Raw genomic sequence first — 23,582 nt, 5'->3', positions numbered from 1 at the left:
CAGAGATCCTAATTGTTAAAACAAATACAACTATTTAATGGCAATGCAAGAGTAGAAAGACTAACATTTACAAAGCCATTTCTTATTTAGGCAAGATAGTAGATTCTAAACACATATTATCTCATTTAAATTCTCATTTAAAAACCTTTAGATTGTTAGTATTTACCCATTTTAAATAAAAACATAACGGAGTGTACAATTTTTATTTTATTTTTTATTTTTATTTTCACTTTTTTTGAGATGGAGTCTCACTTTGTCACCCAGACTGGAGTGTGTGGTGCGATCTTGGCTCACGGCAACCTCTGTCTCCTGGGTTTAAAGGATTCTTTTGCCTCAGCCTCCCAAGTAGCTGGGACTATGGGCGTGTACCACCAAGCCCAGCTAATTTTTGTATTGTTAGTAGAATTGGGGTTTTGCCATGTTGGCCAGGCTGGTCTCAAACTCCTGACCTCAGGTGATCCACCTGCCTTGGCCTCCCAAACTGCTGGGATTACAGGTGTGAGCCAGCCTGTAAACCTTAACTAAATTCCCAGAGGCAAAATTATTAGAAGGCTGGGAGCCAGGCTTAAAAATCATAAAGTCCTTGGCTTTTCCATTTATTTTGCATTGCCTCTTCTTAGAACACACTTCTGGCGGAGCAAGATGGCCGAATAGGAACAGCTCCAGTCTTCAACTCCCAGCGCGAGCGACACAGAAGACCGGTGATTTCTGCATTTTCAACTGAGGTACTGGGGTCATCTCTCTAGGGAGTGCCGGACAATCGGTGCTGGTCAGCTGCTGCAGCCTGACCAGCGTGAGCTGAAGCAGGGCGAGGCATCGCCTCACCTGGAAGCGCAAGGGGGAAGGAAATCCCTTTTCCTAGCGAGGGGAACTGAGACACACAACACCTGGAAAATCGGGTAACTCCCACCCCAATACTGCGCTTTAAGGAAACAGGCACACCAGGAGAATATATCCCATACCTGGCCGGGAGGGTCCCACGCCCACGGAGCCTCCCTCACTGCTAACACAGCCGTCTGCGGCGATCTATCCGCAAGGCAGCAGCGAGGCTGGGGGAGGGGCGCCCGCCATTGCTGAGGCTTAAGTAGGTAAACAAAGACGCTGGGAAGCTCGAACTGGGTGGAGCTCACAGCAGCTCAAGGAAGCCTGCCTGTTTCTGTAGACTCTACCGCTGCGGACAGCGCACAGCTGCAGTCCATTAGGGGAAAGAGCGGGGCCGTGGCAGACGCGAACGACTCTGTCTGACAGCTTTGGGGAGAGCCGTGGATCTCCTAACGCGGAGGTTGAGATCTGAGAATGGACAGACTGCCTGCTCAGGTGGGTCCCTGACCCCTGAGTAGCCTAGCTGGGAGACATCCCCCACTAGGGGCAGTCTGACACCCCACACCTCACAGGGTGGAGTCACCCCTGAGAGGAAACTTCCAAAGAAAGAATCAGACAGGTACACTCGCTGTTCAGCAATATTCTATCTTCGGCAACCTCTGCTGCTGACACCCAGGCAAACAGGGTCTGGAGTGGACCTCAAGCAATCTCCAACAGACCAACAGACAGTCCTTCTGACTGTCAGAAGGAAAACTATCAAACAGGAAGGACACCTATACCAAAACCCCATCAGTACGTCACCATCATCAAAGACCAGAGACAGATAAAACCACAAAGATGGGGAAGAAGCAGGGCAGAAAAGCTGGAAATTCAAAAAATAAGAGCGCATCTCCTCCTGCAAAGGAGCGCAGCCCATCGCCAGCAACGGATCAAAGCTGGTCAGAGAATGACTTTGACGAGATGAGAGAAGAAGGCTTCAGTCCATCAAACCTCTCAGAGCTAAAGGAGGAATTACGTACCCAGCGCAAAGAAACTAAAAATCTTGAAAAAAAAGTGGAAGAATTGACAGCTAGACTAATTAATGCAGAGAAGATCATAAACGAAATGACAGAGATGAAAACCATGACACGAGAAATACGTGACAAATGCACAAGCTTCAGTAACCGACTCGATCAACTGGAAGAAAGAGTATCAGCGATTGAGGATCAAATGAATGAAATGAAGCGAGAAGAGAAACCAAAAGAAAAAAGAAGAAAAAGAAATGAACAAAGCCTGCAAGAAGTATGGGATTATGTAAAAAGACCAAATCTACGTCTGATTGGGGTGCCTGAAAATGAGGGGGAAAATGGAACCAAGTTGGAAAACACTCTTCAGGATATCATCCAGGAGAACTTCCCCAACCTAGTAGGGCAGGCCAACATTCAAATTCAGGAAATACAGAGAACGCCACAAAGATACTCCTCCAGAAGAGCAACTCCAAGACACATAATTGCCAGATTCACCAAAGTTGAAATGAAGGAAAAAATCTTAAGGGCAGCCAGAGAGAAAGGTCGGGTTACCCACAAAGGGAAGCCCATCAGAATAACAGCAGACCTCTCGGCAGAAACTCTACAAGCCAGAAGAGAGTGGGGGCCAATATTCAACGTTCTTAAAGAAAAGAATTTTCAACCCAGAATTTCATATCCAGCCAAACTAAGCTTCATCAGTGAAGGAGAAATAAAATCCTTTACAGATAAGCAAATGCTTAGAGATTTTGTCACCACCAGGCCTGCCTTACAAGAGACCCTGAAGGAAGCCCTAAACATGGAAAGGAACAAGCGGTACCAGCCATTGCAAAAACATGCCAAAATGTAAAGAACATCGAGGCTAGGAAGAAATTGCATCAACTAACGAGCAAAATAACCAGTTAATATCATAATGACAGGATCAAGTTCACACATAACAATATTAACCTTAAATGTCAATGGACTAAATGCTCCAATTAAAAGACACAGACTGGCAAACTGGATCAAGAGTCAAGACCCATCAGTCTGCTGTATTCAGGAGACCCATCTCACATGCAGAGACATACATAGGCTCAAAATAAAGGGATGGAGGAAGATCTACCAAGCAAATGGAGAACAAAAAAAAGCAGGGGTTGCAATCCTAGTCTCTGATAAAACAGACTTTAAACCATCAAAGATCAAAAGAGACAAAGAAGGCCATTACATAATGGTAAAGGGATCAATTCAACAGGAAGAGCTAACTCTCCTAAATATCTATGCACCCAATACAGGAGCACCCAGATTCATAAAGCAAGTCCTTAGAGACCTACAAAGAGACTTAGACTCCCATACAATAATAATGGGAGACTTCAACACTCCACTGTCAACATTAGACAGATCAACGAGACAGAAAGTTAACAAGGATATCCAGGAATTGAACTCATCTCTGCACCAAGCGGACCTAATAGACATCTATAGAACTCTCCACCCCAAATCAACAGAATATACATTCTTCTCAGCACCACATCTCACTTATTCCAAAATTGACCACATAATTGGAAGTAAAGCACTCCTCAGCAAATGTACAAGAACAGAAATTATAACAAACTGTCTCTCAGACCACAGTGCAATCAAACTGGAACTCAGGACTAAGAAACTCAATCAAAACCGCTCAACTACATGGAAACTGAACAACCTGCTCCTGAATGACTACTGGGTACATAACGAAATGAAAGCAGAAATAAAGATGTTCTTTGAAACCAATGAGAACAAAGATACAACATACCAGAATCTCTGGGACACATTTAAAGCAGTGTGTAGAGGGAAATTTATAGCACTAAATGCCCACAAGAGAAAGCAGGAGAGATCTAAAATGGACACTCTAACATCACAATTAAAAGAACTAGAGAGGCAAGAGCAAACACATTCAAAAGCTAGCAGAAGGCAAGAAATAACTAAGATCAGAGCAGAACTGAAGGAGATAGAGACACAAAAAACCCTCCAAAAAATCAATGAATCCAGGAGTTGGTTTTTTGAAAAGATCAACAAAATTGACAGACCGCTAGCAAGACTAATAAAGAAGAAAAGAGAGAGGAATCAAATAGTCGCAATAAAAAATGATAAAGGGGATATCACCACCGACCCCACAGAAATACAAACAACCATCAGAGAATACTATAATGCCTCTACGCAAATCAACTAGAAAATCTAGAAGAAATGGATAATTTCCTGGACACTTACACTCTCCCAAGACTAAACCAGGAAGAAGTTGAATCCCTGAATAGACCAATAGCAGGCTCTGAAATTGAGGCAATAATTAAAAGCCTACCCACCAAAAAAAGTCCAGGACCAGATGGATTCACAGCTGAATTCTACCAGAGGTACAAGGAGGAGCTGGTACCATTCCTTCTGAAACTATTTCAATCAATAGAAAAAGAGGGAATCCTCCCCAACTCTTTTTATGAGGCCAACATCATCCTGATACCAAAGCCTGGCAGAGACACAACAAAAAAAGAGAATTTTAGACCAATATCCCTGATGAACATCGATGCAAAAATTCTCAATAAAATACTGGCAAACCGGATTCAGCAGCACATCAAAAAGCTTATCCACCATGATCAAGTGGGCTTCATCCCTGGGATGCAAGGCTGGTTCAACATTCGCAAATCAATAAACGTAATCCAGCATATAAACAGAACCAAAGACAAGAACCACATGATTATCTCAATAGATGCAGAAAAGGCTTTTGACAAAATTCAACAGCCCTTTATGCTAAAAACGCTCAATAAATTCGGTATTGATGGAACGTACCTCAAAATAATAAGAGCTATTTATGACAAACCCACAGCTAATATCATACTGAATGGGCAAAAACTGGAAAAATTCCCTTTGAAAACTGGCACAAGACAGGGATGCCCTCTCTCACCACTCCTATTCAACATCGTGTTGGAAGTTCTGGCTAGGGCAATCAGGCAAGAGAAAGAAATCAAGGGTATCCAGTTAGGAAAAGAAGAAGTCAAATTGTCCCTGTTTGCAGATGACATGATTGTATATTTAGAAAACCCCATTGTCTCAGCCCAAAATCTCCTTAAGCTGATAAGCAACTTCAGCAAAGTCTCAGGATACAAAATTAATGTGCAAAAATCACAAGCATTCTTATACACCAGTAACAGACAAGCAGAGAGCCAAATCAGGAATGAACTTCCATTCACAATTGCTTCAAAGAGAATAAAATACCTAGGAATCCAGCTTACAAGGGATGTAAAGGACCTCTTCAAGGAGAACTACAAACCACTGCTCAGTGAAATCAAAGAGGACACAAACAAATGGAAGAACATACCATGCTCATGGATAGGAAGAATCAATATCGTGAAAATGGCCATACTGCCCAAGGTTATTTATAGATTCAATGCCATCCCCATCAAGCTACCAATGAGTTTCTTCACAGAATTGGAAAAAACGGCTTTAAAGTTCATATGGAACCAAAAAAGAGCCCGCATTGCCAAGACAATCCTAAGTCAAAAGGACAAAGCTGGAGGCGTCACGCTACCTGACTTCCAACTATACTACAAGGCTACAGTAACCAAAACAGCATGGTACTGGTACCACAACAGAGATATAGACCAATGGAACAGAACAGAGTCCTCAGAAATAATACCACACATCTACAGCCATCTGATCTTTGACAAACCTGACAAAAACAAGAAATGGGGAAAGGATTCCCTATTTAATAAATGGTGCTGGGAAAATTGGCTAGCCATAAGTAGAAAGCTGAAACTGGATCCTTTCCTTACCCCTTATACGAAAATTAATTCAAGATGGATCAGAGACTTAAATGTTAGACCTAATACCATAAAAACCCTAGAAGAAAATCTAGGTAGTACCATTCAGGACATAGGCATGGGCAAGGACTTCATGTCTAAAACACCAAAAGCAACGGCAGCAAAAGCAAAAATTGACACATGGGATCTAATTAAACTAAAGAGCTTTTGCACAGCAAAAGAAACTACCATCAGAGTGAACAGGCAACCTACAGAATGGGAGAAAATTTTTGCAACCTACTCATCTGACAAAGGGCTAATATCCAGAATCTACAAAGAACTCAAACAAATATACAAGAAAAAAGCAAACAACCCCATCAAAAAGTGGGGAAAGGATATGAACAGACATTTCTCAAAAGAAGACATCCATACAGCCAACAGACACATGAAAAAATGCTCATCATCACTGGCCATCAGAGAAATGCAAATCAAAACCACAATGAGATACCATCTCACACCAGTTAGAATGGCAATCATTAAGAAGTCAGGAAACAACAGGTGTTGGAGAGGATGTGGAGAAATAGGAACACTTTTACACTGTTGGTGGGATTGTAAACTAGTTCAACCATTATGGAAAACAGTATGGCGATTCCTCAAGGATCTAGAACTAGATGTACCATATGACCCAGCCATCCCACTACTGGGTATATACCCAAAGGATTCTAAATTACTCTACTACAAAGACACATGCACACGTATGTTTATTGCGGCACTATTCACAATAGCAAAGACTTGGAATCAACCCAAATGTCCATCTGTGACAGACTGGATTAAGAAAATGTGGCACATATACACCATGGAATACTATGCAGCCATAAAAAAGGATGAGTTTGCGTCTTTTGTAGGGACATGGATGCAGCTGGAATCCATCATTCTTAGCAAACTATCACAAGAAGAGAAAACCAAACACCGCATGTTCTCACTCATAGGTGGGAACTGAACAATGAGATCACTTGGACTCGGGAAGGGGAACATCACACACTGGGGCCTATCATGGGGAGGGGGGAGGAGGGAGGGATTGCATTGGGGAGTTATACATGATATAAACGTCATGCACATGTACCCTAGAACTTAAAGTATAATAAAATAAAATAAATAAATAAATAAAAAAAAGAACACACTTCTACACCAAAGAAGTTAAAATCAATGTGGATTTGTATTTTAATAGAAGGTTTATGGGGTAGTGGGGAAGATAGCAAATAATAACTAATGTTTATTGAATACTACTGTTCCTAACATTTTGAACCTATCCGATCATTTAATCCTACAACAATCTTTTGGAGGTGAGTGCTATTATTATTATTGCCATTTTGTAACATAGAAACTAAGCCAAAAAGAAGATAAACGTTTGAAAAGTCATAAAGCTAGTTAGCAGCTGTGCAGCTGAACTAGACAGCCTATAGCCCACAGAGTTTAACCATCATGCTATATTGCTTCATTAGGTTGAAAGGTTATTAAATGAAATGGGTTAAACAAAGTTCTAGGCACATGGCATGGCACAGAGTAGGTCTTCATGAAATGTTAGCTTCTTTTTTTCCTTCAATCTCTAAAATTCTGTAATAATAATAATAATACCTTTATTTTCAAGGTATATTCTGCTTTCTAAAGACTTTATGACATCTGATTTAAATTTCACAAAAAAACTATGGTGAATGTAGACTAAATCTTCACTAAAATGACACTGAAGATTATTTAAAGGCACAGAAGGCATAGAATGTTACTCACAACACAGATTTAAGAGACAAAAGTAGGAACAGTGTTCAGTGTTTTACCAAAAACAAAAAGGGTATATATACACAGGAAAAAAAAATGATTATAAAGGTATATCCTCAAAGTTTGAAAACAAATTACTTCTAGATGATTGTAGGTGATTTAATTGTCCTCTTGTAATTTGTGCTACGCACGGAATTCTACACTGGCTTTTGTATGCTTTCTATACTAAGAAAAAATAAAAAAGAAGAGTAGTATTCCTTTTTCGAGATCATAATACTGAGGGGGCAAAAATCAGTAGAAATGTGTGAGATTTCACCCTCAGTGATAGAGCTGGAATAGAATCCATGCTGTTCATCTCTATCCTACTGTGTTTTATCTGACCGTTATTGTCTATTCAGTGCTTACCATAATTGATGTATTCAAAAGTAATCTATGATGAAAGCCCCTGAAGGTGATTAGAGAGACTGTGATTGTAAATGTGGTATCAACCACTAACACAAAAGTCCCTTATACCTCATCAGGCTTCTTAAGTTTTTTATTCAAGCCATTTGTTTCTGAGTCCAAACCAATAATACACGTGACAGACTGGATTACTTTGTCTAATTCTTCACTCCCTCTCTATAATAGAACTTTCCATCCATAAACTTTACCATAAGACTTTAACGTAACTCTCAGTAGAGTATGTGTTAATGTGGGAGATGGGATACATATCTCTGTCCCTTGGCTTTGAGCTTGGTTAAGTGACTTGCTTTGACTAATGAAATATTAGTAAACATGAAATGAGCAGAGGATTTAGGTATTGTCTGGGGGAACAAATTCCGTAGTTGTCAATAGTTTATCTTCCTAGATTAAATGCTTGATAAACTTTTCTAAAAGTAGGAATTTTTTTCTTTTTTTCAGAGAGAAATATAGCTAACATGGAATATCATGTCCTTTTGTACTTACCTGGAGCCAAAGTAAACTACTTGGAAAATTAACGTACCTTTTGCTGGACTATTCCTCATTCTTTAGTTTCTTCAGTCCAGACGGGGACATTTGGTTAAAGAGGAGTAGGCCTGTGATGTTAAGGTGATCATCTTGGTCACCATACCCCAGAAAAAAATCTTTACATATCCATGTCTTGGACACTGAGGTACAGAAAGAGAGTTCTGAACTCTCCATTCCATTGTCATTTGTGTTGGGGAGCCTTATTAATCTGTCTCATGGAAGGTGGACTCATCACCAGTACTCTATGGATAGAGTGGGTCTTACCTTTCTGTCTAGGAAACAGGCACCAGCAGGACTTCACTATTTCTCATTCTAGGCTGGCTTCGTATTATCACAGCAACAAATATCCTCCAAAAAGTGTCACTTAAAAGCCTGTTGACCTGGAGATCGAGACCACGGTCTACTAAAAATACAAAAAATTAGCTGGGCGCGGTGGCGGGCGCCTGTAGTCCGAGCTACTCGGGAGGCTGAAGCAGGAGAATGGCGTGAACCCAGGAGGCGGAGCTTGCAGTGAGCAGAGATCCGGCCACTGCACTCCAGCCTGGGCGACAGAGCAAGACTCCGTTTAAAAAAAAAAAAAGCCTGTTGACCTTGAGCAGATACTTCAAATGGTGGTACATACTGCCACCCGGGTTTATATTCCCCTGGGTTTAACCAAGGGTTATTTGCAATTTTTTGGAGTACAAACTAAAACGTCATCTGTTTTCTCCCACTTAATAAAACATATTAGAAAACTTAAGTGTAGAAGTGTGACTTTTTCATAGGAATAATCTTGTGTTTGTTTTAATTAAATTTTTAAAAGAGTAAACCATATACCTATACTTCAGGTCAGGCACAGTGGCCCACGCCTGTAATCCCAGCACTTTGGGAGGCCGAGGTGGGCGGATCACTTGGGGTCAGGAGTTCGAGACCAGCCTGGCCAACATGGAGGAACCCCGTCTCTACTAAAAATATAAAAATTAGCTGGGCATGGTGGCCTGCGCCTGTAATCCCAGCTACTCAGGAGGCTGAAGCAGGAGAATTGCTTGAACCTGGGAGGCAGAGGATGCAGTGAGCTGAGATCGCACCACCTCACTCGAGCCTGGGCAAAAGAGTGAGACACAATCTCAAAATAAATAAATAAATAAATAAATATTTTTTTCAGAAATTTATTAGTAACATTTATTGTAACACACTTCACACTTAATTGAAACAAACCTAATATCTCTTATTATTGGCAAAACTTATTGGTGTAAACTATGCATTTATTAGTTCATTCAACAAACATTAATTAAGCACCAGCTATGTTTCTGGGCTGTGCTAGATTCAGGAGGCCACAAGTGAATAAAACAATGTCTCTCCCTTCATGTTTTAATAATATATTGAGGTGAGCAATTGGGCTTCTATCTAGCTTTGGGAATCAGGCTATGAATGGACAATAAATCATGGGGGGCAGTCAACAGTAGAGAAGAAGTTGCTGCAAATTGATAATACAAACAAACCAACCTGAGTACCTGGCTCATTTAAGGTTCTCTCCAAAGGCTTGGGTACAGGCAGTAACTTAGAAGGTAATCTCAGAGGGCAAGACAATAACAAGGAATGGCCAGGATCTCTGAGATTTGTACAGAATGGCTACAGAGGTAGACATTATAAAGAAATAGAGGCTGGAACATCTCTTTTTCCAGTTCTATTCCTCCTTTAGTTGAGAGGTTCCCCAGGGCATTAAGTTCGACTTCTGTAAGCCCCACTCTCCCCATCCTAGACTTTTTGAGATCTTCCAGCATTGGAAAAGGTCCTGGGGCAGAAGGAAAAGCATACTTGAGGTGGGAGTCCAGGTTAGCAGAGAACGGCTTCAGGTGCAGCTGAAGGGACCATGGCAGTACTGCCTGACATCTCTGAGGGACCATGACAGGATTTTGACAGACATATCAGCTACAGAAGCCTGTAAAGACTTGGGGTGGGGGGCGGTGGTGTATAATATACTGTGTAGTCTGATATTGCATCCTTTAATGTATGGTCTGGGGAAGGTTAGGCTGCATCTTCTTTACTAAATGATATTCCAAACAAAGTGTCTCCTCTAACTCCTGCATGAAGTCAAACTTTGGGACAGTAAATCCTACACTGTCCACCTAAGAAAAATGATGTGTTGTTAATAGGCTTAACTGATTCTCTTGTTATGATGGCAAGATCAGATTTTTAGCAGTGCTTATGAAAATCCTGACACTCATTCACCAATTATTTTCTTCTAGGAGTCTAATATATATTCATCTTCCCATATTTCAGGGAAGAAATGGTTGAATGACTTTAGGGAGCTTTTCCCAACATGCTGAAGCATTTTTGCAGCGTTTTGCCATAATGGGGCCTATTGAAAATTTTTCTGACATTCTGAATTCATGGCATTAAGATTTGTGTTGTTGTTTTTGTATCTGGTTTGCATTTACTTTTGTTTTTATTAAAGTATAGGAGAAATTGGGAAAGGTTAAGAGTTGCACCTAAATGTATGAAGCTTGAGGTCTTTGAACATAAATGAGTTAGATATACAGAAAGTTATTAAGACCTTTAAGCATTTGGAAACATTTCATCATTGCTGACAATATCTATCTACTTTAGTTCACCCTGCCTGAGCAGCTCCTTCTTTGCTACAAGGATGAAGGTGGGGTTATTTAAAAATGTACCAAGCTGTGAAAGAGTTTTCTGGAGAAAATTGGTTTGGGGACTCCAAGCATAGGGATAAACAATGGATACTTTCATTGTTACAGGAGAGGAGTTGATAAACCCCTCATTCCTCTAACATAATGTATAAAGGAAAATATTGTATTCCTGGTCCTCACAAATGGGGTGGTGGCAGGGTAAGTAGGTTATATGAACACACATATCTTCCCTTTGACAATGAGTGGGCAAGCTTTTAAAAAAAAGGTCTGAAAAAATAAAGAGCCCTGGGGACCATTTAGGTTCTATCAGTGAGTTCTATCCTGAGATATCAAATCCAGTTGCACAGAATCTAAATGTCAATATTTACAAAGCTCTTTCCATCTTATATCCCGCTTCCTTTTTCTTTTATGCTCTTTCTACCCCTTTTCCTTCCTCCCTATTCCCTTGATCCCCTACATCATTCTGTTTTCCCATTTGCTCTCATTTCCTAACAACCCCCATCCCCATTAGTCAGTCCAAAATCTCTTCATCCCGGTATAGGCTTCAGTGATGGAAAAGAAAGGGCCCCAAACAAAGCCACCATCCAAGACAAGGAGCTCCAGAGGGTGGTGAATTGGTGATTGAGGTAAAGCCTGGGGACTGAGAATGTTCACCGCTCTGGAGGTTCTTAGCTCGAAAAGTGATTAGGCATCAGCAGGCTTGATAGCTGTATCAAGCCTCATGATTTCAAAGCTTTCATGAGCTGACAAGGACTTGCTAATTTCAAACTTTCTAACCAATTACAATCACAAAGAACTCAGGACAACAATCAGTGAGCAAAATGAAACTGCTGGAGTGAAGCAGCCCTCGGCAGGTTTCACTCTTGTAGCTCTGCTACGCAACGTGCAGCTGGGACTCTGCTTCAATAAGTAAATAAAAATACATTATAAAATACAAACATACACAATGGATCCCACTTGCTGTCTTGTTCCCAGTAAAGGGGTATGTAGGAACCGTGTCTTGCATTCATTCAGTCCATTAATTTCTGATGGTGTTAATTAAAAACTTTTGATGCTGATTTGAATGGAAAATACCTCAAACAGTGTTTCCTTTATTGAAATACCAAGTTCCAAGTCTTGGATTATTAGGTTAAGCTCTGTCAGTAGTGAGACCAACATAAATGCTTTTCATACCATATGCTTTGACAAAAGAGAATAGTAATAATAATAATAAATAAATGAAAAGGAAGAAGAAAAGTGTTTAGATTGAAAACTCCTTTACTTCACAAACCTGTTTTTTTAAGGACTAAACTGAAAATCCAGGTCCCTGAATGTAGAACATATAATTTAAAAAAAAAATCTTTTTTTCAAATCTTTATAGAACATTCAAATCACCCAATGTTCCAGAACCTGAATTTTTTATATTTTAAAATGAAGAAAGCTGCTTAAAATAAGTGAATCAGCTGCTAAGTGATTTCTCTCTGTCTTTTCCTCTACTCTCTCTTTAAAAAGACTGAAAAATGCTTAAAATGGTATATGCAATTGATATGTGCAGCTTAAGAAGCTTAATATAATTACTGAGGACTCAGACTTTCTATTTAAAAATAAGAGATGGTAGGGTAATAGAAACTCTGAGTGGTGAGTATTCATCCCTTGTGACAGTGAGGTGTAGGAAATGTTTCTAAATGTTTAAATCCACTGAGCAAGGTAAGGAGTGAGAAGCCGTTCTTCACAGAATTTTCGGCCCTTCTGCAAACCTAGGGAAGCCTAGGAAATCCAGAGAACAACTGAGGAGGATAGTATGAGAGATGCTGTGCAGGAAACAAGCAAATAAAATATCCATCTCTTCAATCCAATGCTTTTGTGAGGTATTAAGCAAACCGCCAAAACATTCTGATTGATTTTTAAGACTCTTCTCTAATTTTATTTTTTAATTGCTCTTCGAAGCCTTTGTGTATTGAGCCTGAAGCCTTGGGCACCTATTCTGAGAGGTCCTATAAATGTGTCTCACATATGCCCCTTTCTCTTTTGTTTTCTAATATACCTTTCTCTATTTTTCATTTCCCAACCTGTTTATTCACACTGTCTACAACGTCATCTGAATCCTTGAAAAACCACAAGACTTTCTCTTTATTCCCCCTGAAGGCCTTCATCACTCTTGTTCTTGTTTTGATCTACATATCTCTAACGAGAATGAAGTTCTCCATAAAGGCTAAGCAGTTTGGCAGAACTTCCTTCCTTCCCTCCCTAACCACAGGCTGTATTGACCTCACCCTCTTGGATCAGTTTGCAGAAATGGTCTCCAGACTTTATGTGATATGATAGTGAACCTTCAACAACAACAACAACAACAACAATAACAATAACAGGAGCAACAGAATAACTTCAGTATAAGGCATGTGAGAAAAATACGCAGAGTAATAGAACTAAAACTCCATAAGGGAAATGGGCCTGAGCAAACCACAACATGGGTCTATTTGTTCACAAAATGTATGATTTTTCCCCAGAGTACATTGATAGAGGATATTGCCTATGAAGGACCAGTAAATGTAAATTAACTAACAGATATGTAGCAAATGAATGCATTTAAAGATGATTTCCAGCTGAAATGATTTTTTTTTTTTTTTCCTGGAGACCAAGTTTTTGTTAAACTTAATCCTTACTCTCTTTCCTTTCCAGCAGCAGAAACATCTGGTCGGTTTTAGATTCCCCTTGGATTTCCAACTTCAAAGGGAATTATAAAGAATAACAAATTCATGTACCGGCACTAAAAAAAAATTAGAGCAGCAGGAAAGAATGGTAAAATTGTCCTTATTTGACTGCTAGTGACAGGCGCCACAGGCAGAACTATGAGAAAAGACAAAGGCAAGATCACCAGTTGACAACCAGAGTTCCTGCAAGAGACTGAATCTTTGGCTACATGCAAATATGCACAGGGCCCTTAACAATCCATAAGGAGATTTACTTGCTTAAGGAAAATAAATAGGTAAATAAATAAAAGGAGTTGAAAGGTAAAAACAAAACAAAACAAAAAAAAGAGTTCACGTTTGCCTGTCACATAGTTTGTTGAAATAATAACAAATAAACCAATAAATACTTGTTGAAAGAATGACCTGGAAATAATTTTAAAGATCCACTTAGCCCCTTGGGTTTTATTTGATTTAAAGAAAATTGTGAGAGTTCTGATTCTACAAAGGGCTGGATAAGTCATCCAAGAAATAATACAAGCTCTTAAGAGTCCACTAGGTTTGGATCTCCAAAGGTCTTAAAAGTAGTTTCTGTTTCTTCTTTGGCTCTGGATCCTTAGTATCAAAAGATGGGACCAGAAATAAAAGTCTTCCCAGTGGTCGGGCATGGTGGCTAACACCTGTAATCCTAGCAGTTTGGGAGGCCAAGGCAGGTGGATCACTTGAGGCCAGGAGTTTGAGACCAGCCTGGACAACATGGTGAAACCCTGTTTCTACTAAAAATACAAAAATTATCTGGGTGTAATGGCGCATGTCTGTAATCCCAGCTACTTGGGAGGCTGAGGCACGAGAATCACTTGAACCCAGGGGACGAAGGTTGCAGTGAGCCAAGATTGCACTACTGCAAGCCAGCCTGGGTGACAAAGTGAGACTCCATCTCAAAAAAACAACAAAACAACAACAACAAAAAAACAAACTAACTGTTCAGTACATGCTCAGTACTTGGGTGATGGGATCATTCATACCCCAAACCTCAGCATCATACAATATACACAAGTAACAAGCCTACACATGTATCCTCTGAATCTAAAATAAAAGTTGAAAAAAGAAAAAAAAACAAATTTGTAATTGTGTCAAGTTGTGTTTGACATCACTTTATAGAAATGAATTTATTCTTCTCCTCTATCATTTTCTTAGCAAAACTGAAACACACTTCTAGAGTGCAGGTCTTGATATAATCAGACATGAGAAAATGAGAACAGTTAGAGAAAATACAATTTTGCCATTGTAATTACCTCTTACAAACAGCCTTTCCTCTTTCCTGTTTTATGTGCAATGTGTACAGCAACAACAATAAAAATAAACAAAGACATGATTAACCAATCAACTTGTTTCTCCAAAGAGAGAAATAGTTAAGGGCTAAAGTGCCTTTCAATAATTAATTATAAGAGTCTTTAAACTTAGTATTCAGAGGTTACAGATTTCCATACCACAAATACATTAGGTTGATTCACAGAGTGGCCATCAAATACCCAGAAAGCAAATTACTTTTGACCAAAATGTATACATCAACAGTACGGTTAGGAATGTTTTCATAGAGGGGGACAGAACATACAGAACCAGTTCTCTATGGAGCCTAGCATAGTCTCCCGTGAACCAATCCACATAAGATAAGACCATCTACAGAGCTTATTCTTCATATCACAGACTCTAGGTAAGAAGAAAGTATTCTCTAGGTAAGAGGAAGAAAAAAGTGAAGATTTCTCTCTTTAACACTTCCACCATGAAAGGAATGAGCTGACTACAGAACCATTTTCTTGAATATTTTTGTCTTGAGTGGGTTTTTATTCTTCCCTCACCACCCTAGGTAGAGTAGAATCACCAAAGTTATCTCATTATGGTAATGCCATAAATCTCATCTTATGGCAGTTGTGCATGATCCTGTGTTATACATCCAATAAAGTTTATTCAGAAAATATGTCAGCTTCATTAAATAGGGATATGATGATCTGAACAAACCACTTATCTTGCTTTTGTGACATGTATTGGTATCCTTAGGTCTAAAATGAAAATCTTGGTTGATGGGGCTATTTGCCAAGGATTCCCTGCCTTACATAAGCAGAAACATCTAACCACAATTTTGAGCTTAATTGGGGGGAAGGAGGTGGAAGGTATATTGTACTAGTTTGTTCTAAGAAATGTTTTATAGCTTGAGGATATGTGAGGTCACAAATGTAACAACAATTGAACTAGCACCAATAGCCAAAGAGGCCAAGGATAAGGAAACCTGAAGCAAGAGAAAAAGGTGTACATGTACATATACCAAGAAGCAAATGCTATCATTAATAATAATTATTGTTATTACAGCTATTAGAATGATGAGGCATTGATGGTTCACTTGGGTGAAATATATAATACATAAGCTAGAAAGAACCGTGGGTAAACTTATGGCTCTTTTTAAAAGGCAGTTTACATTCTAGGTTTATGTGATATGAGACACATAATTTAATACCACATGTAAGAGCAGGATGCTGAAAGAAGTGGAGAAGAGTTGTAGCTTTAAAATACTATAGTGGCTAGTTCCTACTGGTCTTTTCTTGTTGCACCTGCCTTAGCCAAGCCACCGATATAGTTCTAACCTTTTCTGATATTTTAATGATGATGATGACAGGCTCAGAGTAAGGGAGACAAAATAATCAGAAGATTCAGAGGGTAAAAAGAAATGGAAAAAAAAAGAGTTTGTATTGTTTATACCATCTAATCTGACAAATTTTACATATGCTCTCTGTTTGCTTGGGATAGTTTATTGCTAATGTTATGACTTTCTCTTTTTTTTTTTCCATATGCTTTGCTCTACCAGTTTTGGCTGAAAATATTTTGTATATGTCCATACTGTAAACCCTCAAATTTTTCTAGAGATTTAGTGTGGTGGAGAAACTTTTTTTCTTCCCCAAGGGTTAGGCACATCAATATTCAAGCTACTCACTTTCGAGGCCAATGGAAAATGTGCTCCTAAGATTAAATAGACCTGAGTAACACATAAATTCAGTTTATACTGATGCAGTATGTTGTATAGTTATAGCCTGAATTTCTGATGAGTGTAATACACCTGTTGGACAACACATCACTACTGAATAGTCACTGACCTACAATTCGAAGACAGTGAAACAGCCCAAGTCTCCAGATACAGGTTCTCTACAGACAGCCTGATTTGTACAGAGCATTCCTCATCTGTGGAACTCTGTATGTAAAGGATCTAGGCTAGCTATGGAAAGCTGGCTCATAGAGGGTTCTCTAAAATATTTTTAGAATAAACTAGAGCAATAATACAAGCACAGAGAGTACTCTTTGTCATACAATGCATAATTTCTTTCCCCCCAAACGTGGTGTTTAAAAATAGGATTCAGATTTTTATTATACAAGTCCCCCTTTTACATATTTCTAAATGCCTCACATACCCATCCCATGTTTTTCATGTCTGTCAATAACCTTAATTAAAAATTATAAACTTTTAAAGCCAGTGTTACATTTGATTTAAGTAGATTTGCCATATTTATCTGATATTGGTTGGCTGCAGCCAGACTGGAGTTCTAAGTGATCAGGAGACTATGCTTTCCTTTCACCTCAGGTAAGGAATTGTATTCAACACATGCTTAAACTCAATAATAAGTATAATTAATGCTGTATAGATCTGGCATGCAAATTATCATCCTAAATTTGAGTCAAGTAAAAAAAGGACCAAAAGAAAATAGTTCCCCCAAGAAACCTAGCCAAATCTGTGAAATATTTCTCTAGGCAACCAAATTGCCCTCTGGCTTAAAGATGTGTCTAAGAATATTAGGGAACTCACTGATGAGATTGTACAATCAATTGTTACATGTTAGAAAATACGATGTCAGGATACTATGAAGAAAAACACTACTATATACAATAATAAGAACTATTTATTGAATTGTTTTAACATTAACATGTAAAAAACATCCTGATGGATCTGAAATAATGATGTACTAAATGCTACGATGTCTGGGGTTTGCTTCAAAATAACATTGCGATATAGTGAGAAAATAACAGGCCATCATTGTGCAAGCTGGTGATGAGTACATGGGAGTTCATTATAGTAATTTGTCTATATTCATGAATTTAAGATTTTTTATGATAAAAAATTTAAAAACATATACTGATTTGAACTTTTATTCATTTATTATTTGTTGACTGATTCATTTACTGTTTATGCAAGGTATTATGGAGCTATAAAAAATAAATAATAATAATGATGTTCTTGTTGGGCATTTAGGTTAAATGAGCTATTCCTCTGCAGCAATATCATATATTTATTTTAAATGTTTACAAAGCCTATGTAATTACATATTTCTTAGGTTAAATTTTGAAAGCAGGACACAAAATTATATAGAAAGTATGATAACATCATGTTTTAAAAATATATCCTCAGGGGAAAATGAGAGTAAGGAAATATATCAAATGGTTATTAATGATTGGATTTAAATTATAGAAATAATTACTTTAATTTTTCTTCATTTTACTCCTATGTGTTTTTCTAAATTATTTTTAATGAGCATGTATCATTTTAAAATGAAAATAAATATTTATTCATTAGTGGAAAAGATGTGCTGTCCTTTCCCAAGGAGCTTTTCATTTACTGAAACAGAGAAACTGCAAACACACAGCATTGCCCAGATAGCTTAAATCTTCATACCTAGAAGGGAAATACACCCACAGGAAAAGAAACATCAATACAGATTTTATCTGATCATAGAAACATAAAGAGCTTTCTCTGTGTTGGATAGAAATAGGGAAGAAACTAGCTTGTTTGCAAGCCAGCAAAAGTGTGAAATTCAGGCCTTTTTGTGATGAGATCATTTTGTGATAAATGCAAAAGGAGCGACAAATTAAAGTTACCAAATAAGACTTTCCCTTGAGCTCCTGAGGCTTACACTAATATGAGTTTCTTTTGGGGTAGCATAGCAAGTAAAGCATGGGAGTGGGGAGGGAGGTGGAGCTACAATCCTGAAGGCTCCTGGCCTTCACTGGTGAGATAGATATGTTCAGAGAGACAGAGATAGATGTGCAACAGAATCAGAAACAACACAGTGACAACTATGGATTATGCACAATAGATATGGAAAGTCTCTTTAGAAAACTATCTTTATTACCACAAGAGATTATTTCCCTCATTTTATGCACATTGATATAAAGCGAAGTCAAGAGTGTAACTTTTAAAGATTTGGATGAATATGATGTTCATGACTAAATAGGCCTAGATGGAGCCAGGCAGAACACAGTTAGATGCCAGGCAAGTCACCCTTTTCCTCCTCCTCCCTCTCCAGTATATTTGCCAGTGTATTTCAGTGCAGGTCAGCCTCTAGTAAAGTCAGCTGTTTCAAGCTCTGATTGGATAATACTTTATCCATACACCTCTAGTCTTGACCTGCACTCTTCTCCCAGTCATGGAAATATCAAGAACTCTAGAAGGCCACAATACCAATCTTTTCGAAACTTTACAAACTTTACAAATTTTCACTAAAAGACACCTAGAAAAATCTTCAAGCCTATGCTCATCTGTAGCCCTGGTCTTGGTCCTCTTACTTAACTGGTAAAAGAGGATAGTCATATTCATGTCTCTAAAGGGTATTTTCCCTTTAGGCTTGTTGGTAAGTACAAGAGCAATCATGTCTGATTTTAAGATTGATCCAAATGAAGCCAATGCATTTCAAATGTACAGAATACCACAGAATACTAATGGGTAGTTCAAAGAATCACCAAATGTGTTTGGAGGGTTTTGAGGTTTTTTTTTCAAAACATACAGTGTTCCACACAGGAAACATCAGTGCTCAACTTCACCCTATCACCCCTTCTGTCCACTCAGGAGTCTCCTTTGGAAATGTATCTCTATGGAGGGCCTTCCAAACAAGTCCTTTGAGTACTTCCATCTTGTTTAGCAGAGTCGTTCTAAAATATTTGCCAAAATCTGTGATAATAGGTTCGGGAGGTCATGTTTCTTATTCTTCTAAATGCTGGTATTTCAAATGAACAAATAAACAAATAGGATATTAAAGATCTATCCTTTACTAATGTCAAAATATGTTCTGTGAAACTTTAGTATTGCTAAAGTTTAGACCCAAAGACTCACCACAGCCTTTGGATCTCATATTATCTGAGGTTCATGGAAATATATTTGACTTCTTTGCACCTCAATGTTTTGGACTGCCATTTACAGATAATGAGAGTTACTTACCAGACAGCAATATCATGAGGAATATCCTGTTAGTAATGATGAAACATTCTGAAATAAAAAGAGTATGGGTAAGTACTAGGTATTTATTTTAATGAATGTATGACAACATGGTAATCATAGAAAATACCCCATTTATTCCTCACTTTGGGATACTGACTTAGTGGTAGTATACAAAAAGTAAAGGATGTTTCCCTTTGGGAATGGAAATAGAATTGTGCACTAAGAAAGTAGCTTTTGTAACTGCCTGCACGTTTTACTTTAAGGTCTCTAACCAGTTGCAACCAGTTATGAATGACTTGTTGCCCATTTCTGTAATTCACTGTAACTTGTGCTGAGAAGGTTATATTTTATGGTTAATTATCCATGGTCTGTTTAAAAAAATAAATCAAACCATTGTAAACCACTAGGATTTGCAGCTCCATTTGAACTTTACTGTAATTTTGATCAAACGTTTTGTCAACAAAAACAAACTGGTTTCTCTTTGTTTTTAGTTGTTTGTTATTTGTGTTACAAATATTGTGGCAATGGTGGGAGAATAAGCTATGGATTATTTACCCTTGGTTTCATGAGTTGTGAGTTATTGGCCTTATCCTCCTTTATGATTATAAATAAATGTATAGTATTATATTCCAAGTCCTGTAAGACAAATGGAACGAGTGAACTGAAGCCTTTTAGATCCAAAATCTTTTATGCGAAGTCATAGAACAACAAAACAAAACCCAAATTAACATTTAAAAAGCTTCTACTGTGAAGCAACAAAGTCTTTAAATATTATATAATCCGCATTTTAAAAATTGCTCGTCTAACAGGCAGCAGTCTATCAATCATTCTACAAGCTTTTCAATGCCTTTAACATTTAGAAGCTACAGGTGGTTTTCCCACATATCACCCAGCACCCCCAATACCACTACGACAATGAAAGCCTTGAAAATGGCCAGCATGATTACTTTAAGCCAAAATGGATTTAGAAAAATCAGGAATTCATGTAGCTAAAAGTAATGTAACACTATATAAAAGAAGAACCCTATAGAAGTTTTTTAATAGTTACCATCGTCAGACCTACATAAACAAAAGAAGTCCAAAAACAATTGTCCGGAGAAAATAAGAAAAGCCAAGATTCAAAGGACCCTGTGGCAGAGTGCATGAGGAGCATATTCGATAGCTAGAATCATAAGCACCTAACACATTTGCATATGAAACTTAATGAGGATCACCAAAGTAGCTTGCCAAAAATTATGTTTGTTAAATGAGCCAACAGTCTATGCAGCACCGACCCCTAAAAAGAACCTCTAGGAAAGACGTAAAATTGTCTTCTGAAATTTGCTTCTTTTATAAAGGCAGAAAGGATAACAAGGGTTTTCTCATAAAATGAAGTGATCTGTCCACTACTAGAGCCTGAAGAGTTCTGTATCAGGTTTCTTCTTACCCTTTATTACTTGCATGGCTTACTGCTTACCTGCACCAGCACTCTGGAGGGATGGCCATAGCAGGTCCCTTACCAGTTCACTGAAACATGGAAAATATTTTTGATGGTACTACTATGTGCCAGACATAACTGGACTGATTCTCCTTGAAAAGGTAAGTCAGTAAACTGAGGTTCTTGTTGCCACATTAAAAGAAAAAATCTATCCCTACTGCCAACAGCAATAAGAAAAGCTAGGATGAAAGAGTTGTTAAAGACTTATGAAACATTTGAACTGTTTAAAATTCTCCCTAGCTTCTTTTCTTGCATGTCCATGGAACAGAAAACTTAGGCCGGCCACCTGTCCTAAGCCTGGATCCCATATTAAAAAAATAAAAAAATAGAAAAATGAGAAACAGCTAAAGTGTTCCCAAGGCCTTGGTTACAACAGAAAATGAGAGCTGAGAAGTCTACATTGGCACACATCGAGCTTTGAAAGGTCAGTCCTGCCCTAGCATGGTTCAGAGAGCGTGAAAACCCACCCAGATGAAAATGGAAGCTATTCTGACAACAGGAAGCAGGGAGAAAGTTCAAAGAATTTTCCTCTGCTTCTTTTATAATGAGATACCTTCAACTATTTTTGACAACCAATAAAATGCAAATCTCCCTCACTTTTGTGTTATAAGTTTTTTTTTTTTTTTTTAATCTAAGCAACCCATTTGAAAATTAGGGTACTCAGAATAACTTCTTGTATACAGAACTACACATTTAAAAAAGCTTTGTGCAGATTGTTAATCATATTAAAATTACATCACAAACAATGCACTTTACATGGTGCAAATGTTTTATGTTTTTTTCTTTTGACAATCAGGCACCTACATGCAAAATTGCATATTGGAATCCAAACTCAACTATAATACATGTAGAGGAACCCTTAAAAAAATGCATGTGGGAATATGATTTCCCAGTCAGAGACGAGAATATTCTGACCAATTTTCATTATTTCTCTGCAATAAATTTATCTGAGCTATAGATCCTGTTAAGAAAATAAAGCTAAACGGAAATGTATTGATAAAATACATTAAATATATATACTAGCTTAGTCATTATTCATATTAAGATCAGAAAAGATTTCCACAAGTCATCATAAATAGAGATGGGACAATACCAATAATCTTTTCTTTTTTTTTGAGACGGAGTCTCGCTCTGTCGCCCGGGCTGGAGTGCAGTGGCCGCTTCTCAGCTCACTGCAAGCTCCGCCTCCCGGGTTTACGCCATTCTCCTGTCTCAGCCTCCCGAGTACCTGGGACTACAGGCGCCTGCCACCTCGCCCGGCTAGTTTTTTGTATTTGTTTTTAGTAGAGACTGGGTTTCACCGTGTTACCCAGGATGGTCTCGATCTCCTGACCTCGTGATCCGCCCATCTCGGCCTCCCAAAGTGCTGGGATTACAGGCTTGAGCCACTGCGCCCGGCCAACACCAATCAATAATCTTGATCACCCAGTTATTAAAATAGAGAACCGCACATGTGGGCAATAAAACTTTTGATTTTTATCTTGTGCACAGGATTTTTCCATACAAAGGAATTCTAAATTGCAATAGTTAACATATAAGACAGTGTTAAAATAATTCTTGAGTAAAATGAAATGAACCAATTTCTTATGGCTTTAATATCCAGAAGTAACGTATGATCTTAAAGAATGATGTTGATCCGAGATACAAGGAGATCAAGCGCTTCAATAGTTCCTCCTCACACACTAATGATAGCATCCATCCTCTCCCTACCCACCTCCCACGTTTTCTGGTTGTATTAAAAACAAGCAAAACTACCTTTCACACACCCGAACTTAATTTCTTCTAAGAGATGCCTAACAGTGCCTAGGGCTGTACTACCACTTTATATCCATTTTATGACCACTTGATAGGCAGAAACTAAAAAGGAAGACCAAAACAAAACAAAAAATCCCTCCAACCTCCGTTATCAGACGAATGCCTAGTTCCCAGAGGACATCAATCAGTTAAGCAAAACTAAATATTGTAACAGGGAAGAAGGACTGATAAATTGCATACAAATCTCACTGTGCTCCCACTTAAGCTGGAAAGGGAGTTATTCCAATGAAAGAAATGGGGGGGGTGTTGTGGGAAGGGGTGAAGGGCTACAGAAAGAGCGAGAGAGAAAGGGAGAGAAAGACATTAAGAAGGCAGTACAGTGAAACCAAGGGTGTTCCAGGGAGAAATGTGACAGAAAGTTCTAAATGAGAATTACAGAAACTATTCCTCCTTAAATAAAACTGTTGTTTAGATG

The 23,582-nt window shown here is 38.4% G+C and overlaps 1 protein-coding gene across 16 annotated transcripts in view; it reads right to left on the bottom strand.

Annotated features, from left to right (window-relative positions):
- The window catches only part of ZBTB20 (zinc finger and BTB domain containing 20), an 845,365-nt gene that overhangs the window by 369,831 nt on the left and 451,952 nt on the right, over positions 1 to 23,582 (bottom strand). For all 16 annotated transcript variants that reach the window (XM_033211209.1, XM_033211197.1, XM_033211201.1 and 13 more), the window contains one exon: positions 19,876 to 19,923. The gene's annotated coding sequence lies outside the window, so the exon portion shown is untranslated. The remainder of the gene's footprint in view (positions 1 to 19,875; positions 19,924 to 23,582) is intronic.

Source organism: Trachypithecus francoisi, unplaced genomic scaffold, assembly GCF_009764315.1.
Source record: "Trachypithecus francoisi isolate TF-2019V2 unplaced genomic scaffold, Tfra_2.0 Lachesis_group0, whole genome shotgun sequence".
Taxonomy (NCBI): Eukaryota; Metazoa; Chordata; class Mammalia; order Primates; family Cercopithecidae; genus Trachypithecus; species Trachypithecus francoisi.
Note: the sequence above shows the minus strand (reverse complement) of the source record. Positions and strands in the feature narration are given on the sequence as shown.